This window comes from Staurois parvus, unplaced genomic scaffold (genome assembly GCF_062004578.1).
Source record: "Staurois parvus isolate SC_StPar_1 unplaced genomic scaffold, SC_StPar_1.0 ptg000303l, whole genome shotgun sequence".
NCBI lineage: Eukaryota > Metazoa > Chordata > Amphibia > Anura > Ranidae > Staurois > Staurois parvus.
Genome location: NW_028318099.1, coordinates 6,039,802 through 6,057,382, shown reverse-complemented (window position 1 = coordinate 6,057,382; position 17,581 = coordinate 6,039,802).

Here is a 17,581-nt window from a genome sequence, read left to right as displayed (position 1 = left end):
GTAGACATCACATGATGCAATAAGGCTTCAGGCCCATGGAGAAATGAACTAAATTTTAAAATTCGTTCAATAATTAATTTGTGATTTAAACTGAATTTGTAATTGGTCAGTTTAGTTCCACAGTCTAATGCAATTCTTAAGTTTGAAAAAGCCAGGGCTGCTGAATTTTGCATTTTGTATTTATTTTGCTGCGGCCAAAAAATCAAATCCTTCTGAATAGTTTCAGTATATACGAATATCGAATCCACCTGAAATATGTAGCAATTTTCCCAAAAAAACCTGCAAAATTTTTCAAATCCACCCAGACCAGGGGCAGACTGACCATTTGGAAACTCGGGCACTGCCCGAGGGCCCGGGGTCAGTAGGGGGCCCCATCAGATGCCCCTGGTACCTTTTTCATAGGCTTTTTTGAGTTTGGGCAAGGACACAGGGGCCCCATGATCCCCTATTGCCCGGGGGCCCCATGAGTTGTCAGTCCGCCCCTGACCCAGACCAATAAATATACGGAACGGACATGAAACAAATCCTGAAAACTAATCAGTTCAGCAAAACAAATATTACAAAACAAAATTCTTCAATGAACAAATGCATCCAAAATTAAACGAAAATATCTGGCATGCACATGTCTAGCAACCTGTCCCCAAAGACCAATAGTCCTGCACTGTATTTGAGGATGACAAATACCTGCTCACAACTCAGAGAACTAAACAGAAGAGGAGAGAGCCAGAAGCCTGCCAGAGTGAGGAATTATGAATAAAAATTACAGCTGATTTCTCTACCTTTAGACCTAATAAGCAGTTATCTTTTGTGGGGGGGGGGGGTAGCATTACAAGGGTAGTTTCATTTTTTTCTTAAATCCCGGTGTTTAGGTTTAACGGGAACACCAGGACTACATTCTTATAGACATTTATTTGTTTAGGGCCATATACCTGTTTAATTACGCAGAACTTTCAACAATAATAAAACTGTCTGTCCTTCTAAAGTGCATGCTTTGCTTATTCATGGAACAGCTAGCAGAAGTAAGTTATAAGACAATCTTTGCCTATAATGAACAGTTTCAGCATTTAGAGCAGTAGCACATAGTCTTTTACTTAAAGCAGAACTCCAGACAAAAATGTTTTTTCATCCCCACTGCATGGATCAGCTGCTCGTTTTTTTTCTAGGGTTGAACACAAAGCTCATACTCACCTGACCTGCCAATCCTCCCCCATGGTCCTGAAGTAGACTGTTCCTGTCTTTGGAGCATGCTTTAAGTGTGCTGACATCAGGAACAGTCCATTTACAAGACCGCTGGACCCGGGAGGAGGCAGAAGCTGAAAGGACTAGTCTTGTGGGGAGAGGATTGGGTGGTCAGGTGAGAATATCTTCGCTGTTCTCTCCCCTAGAGCAAAAGAGCAGTTAACCCGTGCAGTGCGGGCACAGCCCCACTGCATGGGCAAAAGAAACTTTTGCCTGGAATTCTCCTTTAAAATTGTTATGATAACTCAAACAAAATATACTATTTTCTTTCCCCTGGGCTAGCTCTTTGGATTTAAAAAGCTCTTAAATTAGATTGTTCTTGTATAATGAGGTTAACAATTATGTTAACATAAACATACAACCCCGCACAAGGATGATATTAACACATGCGGCATTCCTTAACAATAGCATAGTGCATCAAAAGGTAACTAAACATTACTAACAACTCAAATAAACTAAGACTAATGAGAACTACACAATCCTGATTAAGGCAGATCTATTCATGTTAACTTGCTATGTCATGTTTTGTGATTTGGAATGCAACCTTGGAATACATTCTGAGTACCATTAATGCCAAATTGTCATGTGAACTTATTTGCTGTATTAGAATATTTATTCCACAAGGTATGTAGAGAATTCATCCTGTGATTCATTTATGAGGCCTCTCTTTAATCGCTGTTAAAAGAGTTGTGGTCACATTCCCCTTATAATGCAGGGAATGTACATAGCTAAATTACACATCAGAAATGATTTATGTCTTCTTTCAACTAACCCTTTAATTCTCAGGGTTGGCAGGAAGAGGCTAACAAGATCAGAGTATTTCTGGACAGTGTAAGTGATTCTGGAAACAGATATGCCATATAAAGGTGGACTGGAATGTGTTACACCATTAATAATTGACCAACGCATTTGAAAGCATGTGACATAATTAAAATATCTAACAAAGTAGCATTCTTTAGAATTAACAGCAAATAATTTGTCGAAAGTATATACTTTTTTAACAAGCCGGAGGGATTGATCTCCTACTTGAGTCATAATGGGCTCAATTACAGGGAGTCTCTTTGAGTCATTATCCAAAGGTATACACCAGTGGTCTCCAAACTGTGGCCCGAGAGCCAGATGCAGCCCTTTGCTTGCCTTTATCTGGCCCTTGGGGACTATTCCTCCATCAACAGTGGGGCATAATCCCTGCCACTGACACAAATGATGTGGCACTATTCCTCCCACTAATACTAATGATGGGACACTATTCCTCCCACTAATATTAATAATGCAACAGTATTCCTCCCACTGAAACCAGCAATGGGGCAGTACTCCTCCCACTGGCTCCAACAATGGTGCACTAGGTCTTCAACTGATACCAATGATGGGGCACTATTTATGCCACTAATACCAACCCTAAGGTAATGTTTATTCTCATTGATGCTGGATCAGGGACATTTTCTACCCCCACTGGCCACAATTGAGCCCCCTGAAAGTCTGAAGGACAGTAAACTAGCCCTTTGAAAAGTTTGGAGACCCATCGTGTACACAGTACAGACCTCCCTCCCAATACCTGTTTTATAAGTTTCTATATTCTCTGCTGAGAAAACCAAACTGTTATCCATTTGTCAAAACTTCATGAATTAGGTTACATGCAGGGGCAGACTGACCATTTGGAAACTCGGGCACTGCCCGAGGGCCCGGCGTCAGGAGGGGGCCCCATGAGATGCCCCTTGTACCTTTTTCATAGGCTTTTTTGAGTTTGGGCAAGGACACAGGGGTCCCATGATCCCCTATTGCCCGGAGGCCCCATGAGTTGTCAGTCCGCCCCTGGTTACGTTTATCTAAAACAGGCATCTTTGATTACATTAACTGAACATATCTATATATTTTTTCTGATATAACAAACTCATGGGGCACTATGTATTCCTACTGACTAAAACAACAATAAACAATGCACAGTACAATGAGTACAAGTCATAATCAGTACTTCTAGAGACCAAGGATAATATAAGATCAAGTCCATAAAGTCCATGGAAAAGTAGAGGAGATTGTGGGGTCAGCCAAAAAATAATCCTGCAGCACCTAAAGGGAAGATCAGGGATGGATCCCTCGGTGAGATATGCAAAGAAACAATAGGGTGCAAGAATGAATGTGGCATAAAAGCAACACTTTATCGTATAAGGCACACTTACATCTGGATGCTTTACTCCAGATCCAGAGGCAGTGAGTGATGTACACAGAACACTGAACAGCAATCCAATTGACCTCATTGGCAGCTGCTGTGCATGGGAGAGGACCCGCCAATGAGCTGGATGGCCAGCGGCATCCACAGCCGTAAACTTATGCCACTGACAGGAGAACTGTCAGTGGCCTGAGTTTACGGCATTCGATGCCACCCATACTATCAAAGCCCATAATATCCAATTAATTTTCAGTATGGCGACCAGAGGGGAGAGAAAAACTTCCATTTCTCAAACTCTCCTGTAATGCACGAACCCAGAAGCATTATTACCTGAGCACCTCTGGTAATATATAAAATCTGCCGTTAGAAAAAAGCTGTTCTTACAAAGCTGAAAGCACTTAAATTGTGATACACAGTATGTCAACTAATAAATCAAAAAGTGCAACACTATAAAAAAAGGCAAAAACAGAATAAGCCCGCCCTAGCCAAACAAAACCTCAGATACCAAAAATGTAAAACAAAAAAATATAAAATAAACAGCTGTTGCCGCCCACAGCTGTCATGTGTTCTCACACTACAAAAAAAAGGAAAATAAATTAATTTTCTTTTACTATTAAAAAAAACAAATTGAACAAATAAGTGACAAAAAGCAGTGGAAAGCAACAGTTTCTGTGAAATAATGTAAAACAACAAATTCTATCATAAAATCACACATAAGATCACAAATAAAAAGAATCCATAGTAAAGATGCATGCAAGCAATAGAGCCACCTGGGTACAATATAAGATGACACACCACACCACTTACTGCAAATAAATGACCCTCTCAGCACTAGGACAAGGTCATCTAGAGCCCAGGGCGAGCATGCCAAATTGCGCATATGCACCCCCCCCCCAAGATGTATGAGAATTATGTGTCAGCAAATATCCCCTTCCCCTAATATGCATGCTTACTTCCTAAGTGTAAATTCTCCCTCCTCAAAATACAGATCCGCCCCCCTGCTGAATTGCCCTCTCCAAGCAGAAATATTTGCCCCCATCTCCCCCAGCTAAATTCCTTTCTTCTCCTCATATGTCCCTATAAAAAATCCCCCCTCCTAGTACAAGTCCTCTACTCCACCAATTTCCCATTTGAGTACAAATTCTCTCCCCATCCCTCCAAATCCCCTCTCCAAGCACAAATTCCCCTCCCCCAATCCCCCACCCTAGCACAAATCCTCCCTCCCCCAAATTCCCCCTCCCGGGACAAATATCCCCTCCAATTATCCCTACTAGCATAAATCCCCCACCCCCCCCCAAAAAAAAAACTATCACAAATTCCTTCCCCTCTACCATATCACCGTCTCTAGCACAAACCCCCAAAATCCCACCTCCTAGCACAAATACTCTTACCCCCTCCCAACACAAATTCACCCAAATTACCATTCCTAGCACACCTCCCCAAGTTTTCCCCTCCTAGAACAATTCTTACCCCCTGCTGCCCCCAAGTTCTCCCTCTCAACACAAACCCCCTTTCGCCAATCTCTTTGTGGTACCCTCCACCTCACACGATACCACAGTGCCCAGGGCAGCCGTCCCTCTTGCCCACCCCTTGTCCCGGCCCTGGACCCTCTATTTGTGAGTGGCCAAAAAGTGCTCTATGATAATGAGACAGTCTGTCTGGGCAATCTGTTTGAACAACCAAAAATTCATCTCTGTGTTCTCCAGCAAGGATCCCTAAAAGCAATATGCAAAATAAAACAACTCACAGTGTAATATGAATAACAACAACTCAATATTTATTAAGAAATGCACACTCACTTCAACAGTCCGTCGTGAACAAAACACATGCACATGCTGTCACAGTAATACAAGAACTCAAACATTCAAAAGGGAATTTGCATAGACAGGCTAGTTTGCTTGATGACATCAACATGTCCTCGCTTTGCCCTACGTAGGCTCGTAGCTATCAGATCCCAGACAATGTGCTCTTGGGGCCCCTGCAGACACTAATCTGTGTTTTCTTAATGACCTGTTATAGTAGTGATTTTTAGCAGCCTCATATAATATGTCTCTAGTCTATTATCTTCTCCTGAGGCATTTTCCCCAGTCTCCAATAACATGTTCACAGTATTTGACAGTCTTCTGCAGTGTGTCCTCAGACTCTGACCATCTCATGTATCCTGTCCACAATCTCTGACCATCTCCTGTATTATGCCCTCAGTCTCTGACCATCTCTTGTGTCCCGTCCACAATCTCTGATTGTCTCCTGTATTATGTCCACAGTTTCTGACCATCTCTTGTATCCTGTCCACAATCTCTGATTGTCTCCTGTATTATGTCCACAGTCTCTGACCATCTCTTGTATCCTGTCCACAATCTTTGATTGTCTCCTGTATTATGTCCACAGTCTCTGACCATCTCTTGTATCATGCCAATAGTCGTTGACTATATCCTGTTGTTTTTCTGATGTCTCTGATAATGAGTATTCACTGAATTTTATGTGCAGCCTTTTGGTCATGTCTGAGGCTGCACTTGATGCCCCCCATATCAAAAAAGTTGACCAGCACTGCCCTAATGTTTCCACAAATAGGTCCTGTGACCAAAAAAATACTATCACACATGTGGCTATATAAACATTGTTAGAAAATAAAAAGTAATAAATCAAATAAAAAAAAATAAGTTCCCTCCCACAGCAGTGGGCACACAAATTAGTGCAAAATGCAAATGCAGAAAACATTTATAAGTGACATCTAAAAAACAATACATATTAGGCATCGCCATGTGCACTAGAGTGACAGGAAGAATTATAGGGTCATTGTTTATGGGAATAGCGATACAGGCAATATGAATGGTGGAGAAGACAGAAGAGAGCAGGCAAGTGGCACAACTTATTTAGTTGCAGTGATTGCTGTTAACCCTCACAATGCTGGAAGACTCAGGGCAGTATCCTGGGGCTCTGAAAGAGGCACTGAATGTAAGAGTTTTACCTGAAACAGCTACCTGCAAGTAATGAGATACGTGTGCATATATATATATATATAAATATATATATATATATATATATAAACCACAGCTTAACAGTTTAGCTAATATGCAACATAAAAATTGCAGCTACAATCAGTTAATTTTTCGGGCCATCTACTTTCAGAAACTATATCACATTTTGTGAATTTTAAGTGTTTTTTTTATGTAAAAAATGTGCATTTTTGCACGTCCCGAGAATTTAAAAAAAGTGCTCTGGTAGCAAATGTTTTAAGGGAAGATTCTTGCAACTTGGAGTTAATCCATAAGTAGGTAGGGTTTCCTCTGACATGTATAAATGAAATGACTTATCTTGATCAACCCTGAACACACCTTAGGTAGCTACATTAAAGAAATCTGTTGAATTGAAGATTATTGTGATCCTTTAACCTTGCACTAATATGATCTGTTAATGAACATTTGTCACTCTGGATAATGAGTAATATACAATAATACCTTTGTTCCTACTCACTGAACGTCAGTGTAGATTGTGTTTTATAGTTGTACACACACACTAACAATACAGAGAGGCTTTCAAATCTCCAATAATGGCAGGAAACAGGATTAAAAATTCATACCAGTCAGAATCCTTAGATCCAAAAGTAAGACAATACACTGTGATTCAAGTAAACTTCATACAAAAACATACTTATATGCTGACAATCCACATTTATTTCACTTGGCACCAAATCTTTTAAGCTCCACCAAAACCAGTTTAACGGATGATGTTTGGGTTTTGGCCCATCTAGTATTTGGATCTTGGAAATGCATGCATCTTCCCTATAGGATGATGCAGATATTTGCAGTTTTGTCAAAGTATTTTTTAAAATTATTTTTATGTGTTGAGAACCCTAGGAAAAACACAAACTTCAGTAATATATGTGATGCCAGTACCTACTTTAAATCTGTATCTTCACTTTGGTTCTCAATTCATTATTTGAATGGAAAAATGTCTATACATTTTTCGGTCTGAAACAGGAAATGATCCTTAAACAATGCTTTGCTTCTGTGGGTTCCAGGCAATAAATTAAAGGACATGAATAATGGCTTTGTATATATTTTCGTGCTTTATTTATTAAGATCAGGACTAAAAAATAAAATATGAGAAACAGTTTTCACTTTATTGTCAGGTAATAATGAAATATTGCAAATTATTATTTTGTACTTTCATATGTAGCCAGCAGATAGCATTCTCGATTCCTTTAACATATTTCCCAAGGATTCCTTAGCCCATATTTTGTGTAACACTTGCAGATTTCACACACAAGTGTATAGTCCAGACTCTCCTACCTTCATCCCTCCTCAATGTGGCGCTACACATTTTACAAAGATACATAGTTAGTCTGGTTGAAAAAAGACACAATTCATTCAGTTCAACCCATTGAGAAAAAAACACACACACACAACCTATAAATATTAGTATTAGTGGTGCACCGAAATGAACATTCTGGGCCGAAACCGAAAATTCAGGATGCACTTGGTTGAAAACCAAAACCAAAATGGACAGGTTTTTTTTTTAAATATATATATTTTATATATATAATTGTATTATATTCAACTTTTTAATTAATATCATGAATTTAAATGAATATGAATGTAAGCAAATACAATCCAGTAAGAAATAATAACTTTTGTAGAAAGTAACACAAAACAATTGCACAGAAAATAAAATGTAATATATATAAAATTAAAAAACTTAAATAGATGTGTTTTTGCATTGAAGTCTATAGGGGGCATTTTTGCACTGAAGTCAATTGGAGGCGATTTTGCTTTGAAGTCAATGGGACACGATTTTGCATTGACGTCAATAGGGGAGTTTTTATATTGAAGTCAATAGGAAGAGATATTGCATTGAAGTTAATTGGACGCAATTTTGCATTGAAGCCCATAGGGGGGGTTTGCAATTAAGTCAATGAGACACAATTTTGCATTGATGTCAATGGGATGCGATTTTGCATTGAAGTCAATGGGAAGCAATTTTGCATTGAAGTCAATTATTATTATTGGCACCTTTTTTTTAATTGGTAAAACGCCAATAACCTTATTTTTTGATCATTTTCCGCAGCTAATATATTGGTGCATCACTAATTAGTATCCAGTTATATTTTGTGCATGTAGGAAAGAATGCAGGCCTTTCTTAAAACAAGCTACTGAGCTGGCCAGAACCAGTTTCTAAGGGAGTCTTTTCCACATTTTCACAGGTCTTACAGTGAAGAAGATTTTGCGTATTTGGAGGTTAAATCTCTTTTTCCTCCAGACATAAAGAGTGCCCTCTTGTCCTCTCTGATGACCATAGAGTGAATAAATCTACACCAAATTAAATATATGGACCACATATGTATGTTTATATTGTTGATCATATCCCCCCTCAATCTTCTCTTCTCAAGAGAGAATAAATTCGGTTCCTCTAATCTTTCCTCATAGCTGAGCTCCTCCATGCCTCTTATCAGTTTGGTTGCCCTTCTTTGCACTTTTTCCAGTTCCCCAATATTCTTTTTGTGAATTGGTGCCCAAAACTGAACTGCATATTCCAGATGAGGTCTTACTAATGATTTGTACAGGGGTAAAATTATATCTCTCTGTCTACAGTATATACCTCTTTTACAACAAGGATTTTGCTCTGTTTGAAAACTGCAGCTTAAGTTTATTGTTAAGTTTATGGCCTATCAAAACACCCAGATCCTTCTCCACCATTGATTCCCCCAGTTGTTTTCCTTGTAGTATGTATGATGCATGCATTTTTTTAGCCATCAAGTGCATACCTTTACATTTATCAACATTAAGTCCCCGTTCACACAGATGCAAATTGTCATGCAAGTTGCACCCTATTGTCCGCAATGGAAGCGGTCAAATCGGTGCAACTCTTATGGATTTTGAATGGAGTTCATGCACTGCTTTTTGCAAGTCCAGGTGCAAATTGCATAGACATCTGTGCATGAAGTCTGTCTTCCAAGTTGCACCTGAATTACACTGACATCCGAATTTGAAATCGTGCAAAGCATTGTTATTTATTGGAAATATAATGCCTGCAGAGCCAATGACACCTTTAAGCCACCCATCTGAATGTTGACTACTACCATGGACTGTTAATCCACTCCCTATGCTATTTGATGAACATGTGCAAGGAGAGTTAGGAAGGATGTTGATTGGCTGCTACAGCAGCTGAAGAGCAGCCCACCCCTTGCAATTGCCATGGACAAATTCCTAAAACTGTCCCAGGAAATGTGTGTTTCCTTTTAAGTTTTATTCTGACTGAAGATTTAAACAATCTCATAGAAGCAAGTGCTGTTGCTTCATAGTTTTCTGCTTGTCGGCAGGTGCAGTCCATGTTCCCCACTGTGGTTGGGGCTAAGCTTTAGCGGCAATACAGAAGGGGAGGGAAGTCTTGGGGAACTTAGTTCCTTTATGGCGGGGGTCAGCACCCAGTAGATTGTGATCTACCAGTAGATTGCGGCCAGGTGACTGGTAGATCGTGGTCTGGGCTTGTTGACCCGCCATGCCAGAGCATCAAACAGAGTGCAATGCAGAGGGACTACTTGTAAAGTGAAGATGTAGAAGGGAGCAAGAGCCCCATAAGCTGATGGCTCCTCTGTAGTGCTGGATCCTGTCCCAATGTGGAGTGATACCAGCAGCACTCCACCTCTTATCCCGGCTAGAGGTCTCCAGAGTGGTGCCAGCAGCACTCCACCTCTTATCTCAGCTAGCGGTCTCCAGAGTGGTGCCAGCAGCAGGAAAGAAGAAATGCTCAGGTCAGTGTGAAGCAATACACTGGACATAACAGTATAGGGCTGCTTTCACACTGATGTGCTGCGATTTACCCACACCGCGGGTGCAGTGTACCTACAGCTTTCCTGCAGGTTTGCTATGCTTAGCCATAGGCTTCTATATCCTGCAGGTTTGGCGCACGTTCTAAAAGTACACCAAAACTCCTGAGTGCAGGAGATTTGGTGCGTTTCAGAAAGTGCACCACACCTGCAAGATATAATAGAAATCTACGACAAAGCGCAGCTGACGTGGGAAAGTCACAGATGAACTGTGCTGAACCGGTGGTACAGGTAAACTGCAGCACATCAGTGTGAAAGCAACCTCATAGGGGGCTCAGAACAGTAAAGTTTCATTTATATTTGCAGTTTGGAGGGTGGCAAAACCTCAAAACCTCTACCCCAACTGTACCCCCTTTAGCTGAAATGACCAGGGGTGTACACATGTTGCAACCGCAGCAGGGGTTATACGCCCTGTCATAGTTGGTGAGTGTAGCACCAAGCATGACCCTTTCAAGTGAACAAGGTGCTCTGTGTAGTACAGCAAACAAGGGGTTAAAGTAGGCAGAGTTGTGTTGCTTTCTCACCACCTGCTTTAACCCCTTGGACCCGGCAGAAGTATACAGTTGCAGGGCGCTTGCAGAGTGGCCCCATTTACTTGAATGGGTCGTGATTGTCAGGTGTTCAGGTGGTCACCCCTACAAGAAGGGGGTTTATTTCCTACTGTGGCATGTGTTCACCTTTGGCGGCTGCCTCAGCAGCTAAAGGGAGTAGGGATTGGAGGTGCCCTAAGGGTGCTGCTGCCGAATGCAACTAAGGGCTCATTAAAAAATTCAGCGAACATTGCTGCTCCTCTGAAAAGTGATCCACCTGATTTAAACCCAGGATTTCCATGCAGTGCAGATGCACAATTAGAGGTTTAAATCAGGTGTGAGGAGCCGTCACTGTGCCTGCTTATCTTTGACTTCTCCCATCTTGTTCAGGTAGATCTCCACCTCTTTAAAGCGGAGTTCCAACTGAAAAAAAAAAAGTCAGCAGCTACAAAAACTGTAACTGCTGACTTTTAGAATACAGCCACTCACCTGTCCCTGGTTTTACCGACCATCTTCTTTCCCTGGCGCCGGCATCTTTAGTGAGGGCACCCTGCTATGACAGGTTGTAGCTTCACAGCCCGGTGCCCACTGCACATGCACGAGAAGCACTGCCCTTTGTGAATGGCCCCGTAGTCTTCTGGGACCTGTCCCAGAAGACTACGGGGAGGGAGGACAACTTCCGCTTCCGATCTCCTAGGCAATCACAGCAGAAGTGGGAGCGAGTACCTATCAAATTTGGATACCTGCTCCCCCCCCCCGCCTGCTCCCCAAAGGTGCCAATCCTTAATGGGGAGCGGGGGACAAAGCATTAAAGCGGAACTTCTCCTTTAAGGTTTCCTACTCCTTCTCTATGGTTTCCCATGGTCACCTGGGAGCAGCTGTCTGATTGGACGCTAGGCCCCTCATGACCTCAGAAGCCATCTTTAGCGATGGCAGAAATTATTTAAGCCTCTGGTCCCATGAACAGGCAAGCATTGTGCAAGTAGCTAGTGTAGGGATATGTTCCCCACCTATTAGAGACAGCACAGCAACAGAAAAAGGTTCCAGAGGAAAGGGAAAGTACAGGGACTATGTCTTCCTCACTGAAGAAGTCTTACAGTTGGATTGGCCATGCCTCACTCTCACTTCTCATTGCAGAAGCTGTCAGCATGGCCCCAGGCTACAGAGTCACTGCTGTGTGCTTAGTAAGTGGCACCGGTTGGCTGTGCTCACCCGCTGGGCATGTTATATACAGTATATAGTATTTACAATATACAATTGACTTTATTATGCCTCTGTGTGTTCTCTGATACACCACGGTGCACCCTGCTCATGCAGCAATATTATTAGTAATATTATTAGCCCTAGCGTCATCATAACCCTGACTCAGATAAAAGTCTTTGTGTAGCTATTGTGAGCAATCATCTAGTATGGGTCTCTAGTGAGGATTTGAAGTGTTTATACAGTATGCATCTGAAAGGTTATCTGCTTTGCTTTTTTCATAAGCATAATTCTTGCAATGAATGCAGCAAAAAAACATGGTGTGTGCAAGTTGTTCAAGGTAACTATCCCACACTCCTGAAGAAAAGGAAGGCAAGTGCTAATTGGTCTCTGTGTGAGTTTGAAACCTGACATGTTAACAAGATTTGCTGGGTAATCAATTCTAATCCTTGTGTGTAGCTAGCCCAGTTCCTTCATTCAAACCAAATAAAATAATGTCAGCTTAGGAAGAGGAGTCAATCTTCTTAGTTAAATTTCAACCTTCATTATGCATTCTCAAAACAGACATTAGAGAAGGCAGTGTGTTATTTTATGAAGGTTTTTTTCAACAACCTAAACACTCTTGCTGCGGTTTCTAAAGCGAGCAAAATCCTTTCTTGTATTAAAAGAGGTATAGACTCCAGAGAGAGAGATATCATATTACCCTGGTACAAATCATTAGTAATACCTCATCTGGAATGTGCAGTTCAGTTTTGGGCACCAATTCACAAAAAGGATATCAGGGAACTGGAGAAAGTACAGAGAAGGGCAACCAAACTGATAAGAGGCATGAAGGAGCTCAGCTATGAGGAAATATTAGAGGAACTGAATGTATTCTCTCTTGAGAAGAAAAGATTAAGGGGGGATATGATCAACATGTATAAATACAGTTGTGTTCAAAATAAGGTGTTGAAAAAAGTGAATAAAGCTGAAAATCCTTCTAATAGCTTTTATTTCCATACACACAAATGCATTGGGAACACTACACATTCTATTCCAAATCAAAACATGAAGAAAAATATATCAAAGTTGTGTTGTTCCTCTAAAAAAAATTGAAGAAAAGTGAATATTAGACTGTTCAAAAAATAGCAGTGTTTGTATTCTTCTTTACAAACTCAAACAATCACTATATAAACTGAAAAATGTTTGAAGATTTTGCTTTCCTTTGAATCACTTAATGAATATTTAGTTGTATAAGCACTGTTTCTGAGAACTGCTGTACATCTGTGTTGCATGGAGTCACCCAACTTCTGGCACCTGTGAACAGGTATACCAGGCCAGGATGATTGGACTACATTCCACAGTTCTTCTCTATTTCTTGGTTTTGCCTCAGAAACTGCATTTTTGGTGTCACCCCACAAGTTTTCTATTGGATTAAGATCCGGGGATTGGACTGGCCACTCCATAACGTCAATCTTGTTGGTCTGGAACCAAGATGTTGCACGTTTACTGGTGTGTTTGGGGTCGTTGTCTTGTTGGAACACCCATTTCAAGGGCATTTCCTCTTCAGCATAAGGCAGCATGACCTCTTCAAGTATTCTGATGTATTCAAACTGATCCATGATCCCTGGTATGCGATAAATAGGCCCAACACCGTAGTATGAGAAACATCCCCATATCATGATACTTGCACCACCATGCTTCACTGTCTTCACAGTGTACTGTGGTTTGAATTCAGTGTTTGGGGGTCGTCTGACAAACTGCCTCCGGCCACTAGACCCAAAAAGAACAATCTTACTTTCATCAGTCCACAAAATGTTGCGCCATTTCTCTTTAGGCCAGTCAATGTGCTCTTTGGCAAATTGTAACCTCTTCAGCACATGTCTTTTTTTCAACAGTGGGACTTTGCGGGGGCTTCTTGCAGATAGCTTGGCTTCACATAGGCGCCTTCTAATTGTATCAGTGCTCACAGGTAACTTTAGACCTTCTTTGATCTTCCTGGAGCTGATTGTTGGCTGAGTCCTTGCCATTTTCACACATTCATCTGTAATTTACTTTATTTATTGGGTTGTGCTACTATAATCTCATATCAAAATTGTGATGCTTGTCATGCTACATTGCTTTTTGGCCATGTTAATGTAATCATAAGACATTCACCAAACATTCACTGCAAGTAAATCTTCCAGGTGAAAATGTTTAAGTTGACGGTGGTTGATTCACCACCACTGAATGTGAATGTCTGGTGCAAGTCAAATTCACTGTTTTCACAGATTCATCTGTAATTGCTTGATTGGATCGAACTACTATTAGCTCATATCAAAATTGTTAGACTTGTCATGGGTGAAATGAAGATGCTACATTACCATGAATATGGCCATGTGAAAAATATAATCATAGAAAATCATGACCCTGCAAGGCATAGAAAGTTACTGTTGATGGACTAATATTAACCAGTACAATGGTACAGCCCCATCATGGTCAAAAGCACATACATAAAGCCATAGATCAGATGTTAGCAGAAAATACAGTTGACTAAATGTAATACAACTAAGAACCAGAGCACCTTTAAATATTGTCACTATATATGTATTCAAATAGTTTTCCGTTGATGTTTTGTACCCTGTAAATGTAGCTATGATACACCCATATTTAGTTCACACTGAGCCCCTCATATTGCATCCTGTTATACCCTCCACATTCGTCTTGTTCTGTCCTCACTACATGTTTCCTGTGTGTAACTCTACATGCAGCTAAACCCTCCTATTCTGCAATAAGCCAAACTAAATGTAATCTTGAAGCTTTATTAACAAATCAAGTTAAGAAATACATACAATCAATGTATGAAGCATACATAAAACACAATGAAATGATTAATCTGTATATGGCAATAAGTCCATGCTCACCAGCGATACTGCCTGTAGTGAATGTAAGTTTAATTCACAACATGTGCTGCAAATATGATGGCAGTTTCCTCTCTCCCTTAATTCTTAAAATGGAGTTTGAGCTCCCATGATGCACCTGTTTCCTTTTCTTAGAATGAAGGATCTTGGGAGCTTTTATTAACTAAATAGACTATGGTTTGTGCAAAACAGTGAATTTATTCTGGGCTCCATTTAGCAGCCAATTTTAATATTGCAAGCAGGAAAGGCATAACAAATTTCCCTGCTGGAGGCAGAACGCTTCTCCAGCACTTACTGTCACTGTCATACTATTCCCCCTCATCTTCTGCAGTTACTGTCTACAAAGACACATATTTAGCAATCTTTGGTATATCCCCAACACTACACTTTTGTTTTTAGTAAATTAAGTGCATCTAAACCCCAAAATACATATATATTTAGTGAAGCTTATCAGTCCTTAGATGCTGTGGGGGCTTTATTTTCCTTTATTTTCACCTCGTAATCCAGTCAGTAGCACACTTTCTGTCTTTGGGTGGCTCCTCTATCTGTGGAAGGGCAATGGAGATACCCATGTACAATATTGTCGGTAGTGGGTAGTGTTAAGTTGGATATTAATACTAGAATTTCTAACGAACATTCGTACAAACATTTTCATCAGTTCATTCGATGACTTCACGAATGTCATTTGACAGCACTTCAAATAATGTTTACTTTTAACATTCGATTTTAACCGCTTTCTGACCACCATATAGCAGAACTACTGCTACAGAGCGGCAGGGCTGAACAAAATCATATATTTACGTGATTTTGTATTTCCAGGTAGGGGGTCACACGCACTCTGTCCTGCCGGCACCGCCATTGGTTGCTACACCTGTTGATCACTGGGTCCTGGCTGGAGATTCCTCTCCAGCACCCAGCGATTGCTGAGGAACACAGATGGAGGAGAGGTCTGTATGAAAACAATACAGATCTCTCCCCTGTTAGCACCAGCATGCTGTTTTGTATTGCTCTGCATAGCAGAGCAATACAAAGCAGCGTGCTTACACAGTAAAGCACATACAGACAAAATAGTAAAACAGCACAGAGTTAACCCTTTGATCGTCCCAGATGTTAACCCCTTCCTGCCCGGTGTGATTAGTACAGTGTCAGTGCTTTTTATTAGCACTTGTCACTGTATTGGTGTCACTGGGGATGTCAGTGGCAGTTAGCCAGTCCCCCCCCCCCCCCCCAGTGTCAGAATGCCCGCCGCAGTCCCACAGTCTTGCTATAAGTCTCCAATCGCAGCCATTACCAGAATTAAAAAAAAAATCCAGTATATATACCGCCATTTGTAGATGCTATAACTTTCACATAAACCAATTAATTTACAGGTAATGGGATTTTTCTTAGCAAAGACATGTAGCAGAATAGATTGTGGCCAAAATTTCTGATGAAATTAGATTTTTAAATTTTTTTTTACTGGATGTTTTATAGCAAAAAGCCAAAAATATTGTTTTTTTCTCAATATTTTCAGGGTTTTTTTGTTCATAGTGCAAAAAATGAAGAAGTGATAAAATATCACTGAAATAAAGCTCCCTTTGTGGGGAAAAAAGAACATACATTTAATTTGGGTGCAGCACTGCATGACCGCGCAATTGTCAGTTAAAGTAACACAATGTTGTATCGAAAAAAATGGCCTGGTTAGGAAGGGGGAGGGGAGGTAAATCCTCTGGAGGGCAAGTGCCACCTATGAATGCCCATCAATGCCACCTATCAGTGCCGCCTATTAGTGCCCATCATTGCTGCATATCAGTGCAGCATCATCAGTGCCTTCTCATCAATGCCCACCAGTGCCGCCTCATCAGTGCAGCCTATCAGTGCCCATCAGTGCTGCCTATCCGTGCCACCTCATCAGTGCCCATAAGTGCCTATCAGTGCTGCCTATCAGTGCAGCCTCATCAACGCACATCAGTGAAGGAGAAAAATTACCTGTTTGCAAAATTTTATAATAGAAACAAAGAAAAACTTTTTTTCCCAAATGTTTTGCTATTTTTTTTTTTATAGTGCAAAAAATATAAAACACCCAGTGGTGATTAAATACCACCAAAAGAAAGCTCTATTTGTGTGAAAAATAATGTTTACTTTTAACATTCGATTTTAACCGCTTTCTGATCACCATAAAGTAGAACTACTGCTACAGAGCGGCAGGGCTGTACAAAATCATATATTTACGTGATTTTGTATTTCCAGGTAGGGGTCACACGCATTCCGCCCTGCCGGCGCCGCCATTGGTTGCTACACCTGTTGATCACTGGGTCCTGGCTGGAGATTCCTCTCCGGCACCCAGATAAAAATTTCATATCAACGTCCATTTGTCTAACAACTAGAGTATTGAATGAATGTTTTCAAAATTTTGAAACGATATTTTAATAGTGTATGGCTAGCTTTCGATGGACTAGTAGATTTAGATGGACTTTACATGTTCTGATGGACTTTGCATAACAAATTAAGGCCTAATTCCAGCTAACACTGTCATAGGTGCTGTGCATCCAGTAATCCATTGTTGATGAATAATGTATTTTAATTATGGGCGGGGGCATTCAGTTTAAAATGGGCTTGGTTCTGCAAGAGACATATCATTAAACTATTGTACAACTCAGTTTTAAAATACTGCATATACAGGAAGATTTATATGTTTAGAAACACTATTAAGAAAATCATTTATTTTGTTTGGCTTTTTGTTTAGCTAGCTGCAACTTTC